The sequence below is a fragment of the Pinus tabuliformis genome, chromosome J, assembly GCF_031772625.1.
Source record: "Pinus tabuliformis cultivar Carrire ecotype Pingquan chromosome J, CPIR1, whole genome shotgun sequence".
Lineage (NCBI taxonomy): Eukaryota > Viridiplantae > Streptophyta > Pinopsida > Pinales > Pinaceae > Pinus > Pinus tabuliformis.
This window is the reverse complement of record NC_142295.1, coordinates 592750713-592754957: the sequence shown is the minus strand read 5'-3', so window position 1 is coordinate 592754957 and position 4245 is coordinate 592750713.

Below are 4245 nucleotides of genomic sequence, written 5' to 3'. Positions count from 1 at the left end.
ATCAGTTTGTTGTGTTCTCTACCAAATTCATGGGATAGTCTGGTTATTGCGATAGGTAGCAATGCAACTGCCTTGCAATTTGATGAAATAGTCTCATCCTTGTTGAAGAAGGAGATGAGACGAAAATATGGAGAGCCAGAATGGTGATGCCTTGTCTATACGAGGACGGTCCCAAAATAGAAACAAAAATAAGTCATCGAGTGGGAGATCTAAATCTCCAGGAAAACTTGTAAATGTGTTGTGCTGGAAATGTGGAAAGGAAGGGCACTACAAAAGGGACTGTAAATCTAAAGCTCCTGACAAAGGAAAGGGATCTGATGATGCTCCTTCTGCAGAGGCAAAATCCACCTCAGATGAAGGTGGGGATGTGTACTTGGCTTCTTCAAGTACACATGTAGATCATGAGGCATGGTTGATTAACTCAGGTGCATCCTTTCACTTCACTCCCCATAGAGAGTGGTTCTGCGAGTATGAGAAATACGATGGTGGTGATGTCTTCTGAGGGGATGATAGGAAGGCTAGAATCATTGGTCACAGAAAAGTAAAGTCAAAGTTGCAAGGTGGAAGGGTTAGAACACTTTTGGGTGTTCTGCATATTCCTGCATTGGCCCAAAATCTGATTTCTGTAAGCAAGTTGGATGATTCAGGTGTAAAAACATTGTTCGAGAAGGATACCTGCAAGATGGTTCGGGGAGCACTGGTATTGATGCAGGGAGTTCGGATTGGAACTCTATACAAGATGCAAGGTAGCACGGTTGTTGATGGGTGCAACAATTCTGTGGTTCCTGAAAGTGGAGCAGAAAATCTAGTGGTCTCTGGAGGGAAGACCATGATGTGGCATCAAAGGCTTGGACATATTGGAGAGAAGGGCCTTTGAATACTTCATGGTAAAGGTATGGTAGAAGGTATGAGTAATAGCTCTCTAGATTTTGATTTATGTGAAAATTGTGTATATGGGAAGCAGAATCGGGTGAGTTTCCCCTCTGGTGGTAAGAGGGTGAAACATATATTAGAGTTTGTGCATAGTGATGTGTTTGGACCTGTGAAGGTTCCATAACTGGGTAAGTCTATGTACTATGTATCATTTATAGATGACTTCTCAAGGAATACATGGATATATTTCCTTAAGAAGAAATCTGAAGTCTTTGACAAGTTTAAAGAATTCAAGGCTCTGGTGGAAAACCAGACAGAGAAGAAGATAAAGGTGCTGAGAACAGATAACTGTGGAGAGTTTTGCAGTAAGGAATTTGAAGAATTTTGTAAGAAGTGTGGTATAGCACGACAGAAGACTACTCCATATACACCTCAGTAAAATGGAGTTGTAGAAAGAATGAACAAGACATTGATGGAAAGGGTAAGAAGCATGCTTAGTGGTGTTGGGTTAGGATAGGAATTCTAGGCAGAGGCGGTGGAGACAGCATGTTACCTGGTCAACAGATCACCTTCATCAGCATTGGAGGATAAAACTCCATAAGAGGTATGGACTGGTAAGAAACCCTCTCTTTCACATTTGATGGTATTTGGATGTGATGCATATGTACATGTTCCAAAGGAGAAATGAACCAAGTTGGATAGTAAATCTGAAAAGTGCATCTTTATTGGGTATAAGGATGGTTTAAAGTGTTATAAGCTTTGGAACCCAGTAACAAGGAAGGTTGTGTACAGTCAAGATGTGGTGTTCAGAGAGGTGAAAGATGTTATTAAACATGAATTCCAACCAAAGGAACCTAATAAGATAGAGTGTGAGCTAAAGGAGGAAGAATCAGACTCTAAAGTGGAGGAGGAATCAGAAGATGAAGAGCCACAAACTCTAGGAGTGAGAAGATCATTTCGAGAAAGAAGGCAGCCAGAAAGGTATAGTCCATATGCTTTTTGTTCAAATTTTGCTTTATCTATTACTGATGATGATCCCAGAACTGTGAAGGAAGCAGTAGATTCAGAGGATGGAAAACTCTGGAAATAGGCCATGGTTGATGAAATGGCATCTTTGCACAAAAATGAGGCTTGGGATCTGGTGGAGTTGCCAGCTGAAAGGAAACCCTTGGCAGCAAATGGGTGTTCAAGAAGAAGACAAATGTAGAAGGAAAGGTGGAGAAATACAAAGCTTGGTTGGTAGCAAAAGGTTATTCCCAGGGGCCGAGAATTGATTTTGGTGATATTTTTCTCCTGTTGCCAAGGTAACTTCTATTAGATTACTTTTATCTGTTATTGTCGCTTTTGATTTTGAGGTAAAACAGATGGATGTGAAGACAGCATTTCTTCACGAGGATCTGGAAGAGGAGATCTACATGAAGAACCTGAAGGCTTTGCGGTGAAGGGTAAGAAAGAACTCGTATGCAAGTTAAAGAAGTCTCTGTATGGTTAAAACAGTCACCAAGGATGTGGTATCAGAAATTTGATACATTTATACGGGGACTTGGCTTCACCAGAAGCAAAGTAGATCACTGTGTTTATTTTAAATTAATTGGTGACCGTGTTATTTATCTGGTCTTGTATGTGGATGATATGTTGTTGGTTAGAAATCACAAAGAAATTATCCAGGATTTGAAGACCCAATTGTCCTCCAAATTCGACATGAAATATCTTGGTGCTGCAAACTATATTTTGGGCATGGAAATTAAAAGAGACTGAGAAAAGAGGAAGCTCTGGTTAAACCAAAGGAAGTATGTCGAGACAATATTGCAGATATTTAATATGCAGGATAGTAAACCGGTGAAGGTTCCTATTCTTGTGGGTGTAAAGTTATCTACTGAACAGTGTCCCAAGACACAAGAAGAGGAATAGGACATGTCCCATGTTCCATATGCAAGTGCAGTCGGTAGCCTGATGTATGCAATGGTCTATACTAGACCAAACATTGCACATGTAGTGGGAGTATTGAGCAGGTTTATGTCAAAACCAGGAAAGGAGCATTGGACAACAGTGAAGCGGGTTTTCAAGTATTTGCATGGCACTAGTGATTATGGTTTGTGCTACCAAGGAAGACCAGGATTGGACAGAGTGTTGGATATTCGTGGCTTTGTTGATGCAGACTGGGCTGGAGATCTAGATCGGAGAAGATCTACAAGTGGGTATGTGTTTAACCTATTTGGAGGTGCAGTCAGTTGGATGAGTAAGAAACAATCTGTAGTGGTACTATCAACTACAAAGGCAGAATACATGGCAACCACTCATGCAAGCAAGGAAGCAGTTTGGTTGCAGAGATTGTGTTCAAGTATGGGGTTAGTACAGGGAGCTATAAGGATAGACTGTGATAGTCAAAGTGCAATTTTCTTGGCAAAGAACCCTACATATCATTCAAATACAAAGCACATTGATGTTCAGTATCACTTTGCAAGGGATATGATAGAGACAAAAAGGTGTTGTTGGTAAAGGTGGACACTTTGAAGAATATTGCAGATGGGTTGACAAAATTTGTGAGATCTGAGAATTTCTCTTGGTGTAGAGAAATAATAGGAACTGTAGGGCTGGATAAATGACTAAGCTCTCTTGTGGCCCCCTATGGAAAGAAAACAACAAGTGGGAGAATGCTGGGTTGTGTTATATTTTTTCCATGACTAGTCGATGTAGTTAACCAGGGGGTTATAGGGGGGGCGGAGCCCCCCCTTTGTTGCACTGATTGCGTAGTGGGGGGGTCATAGGGGGTTTTAGGGGTGTAGGTAACCCCACTCTATGGGGTCCGGGGTAGCACCCCATAAAATTTTGGTTTTGGAATCTATGTTAGGTTGGGCGGACCCACCTATGGTTTTGTGCATGATTTTCGCACATGTTTTTGGACGCGATGGTTTTTGTTCCATGGTTTTCGAAGCGATGGTTTTCGGTCCATGGTATTGGATGCTTTAGCATGTATAAATATGTATTGTAACATTGAAAGGAACATAATGAGAAATCAAATTGGTAGTCCCGGTTTTGGGATCCAGGGGAAAATCTATGTGTATATGTGTTTTATGTGTTATGCTCTCGCATTGTTTCTTTTATGTGTTTTAGAATTCGTATGCAGGTAATTTCTATATAGGGTTAAAACCTACATGTTAATTATGTCATCACTCTCAAATATTCAGGTCTAACTCCACTATCAAGGGCATGACTTGACCAAATTGTCCATAATGAATATATTTCTGTAGTTAGTTTTCCAAGTAAAGAATTTTAGATGAAAATATTCTTTGTCTTTCTTGTTTATTTCTTTTTTCTTTCTAACCAAAGTAAATTTAATATGGCATGTTGTGACTCACTACTAAATATGAT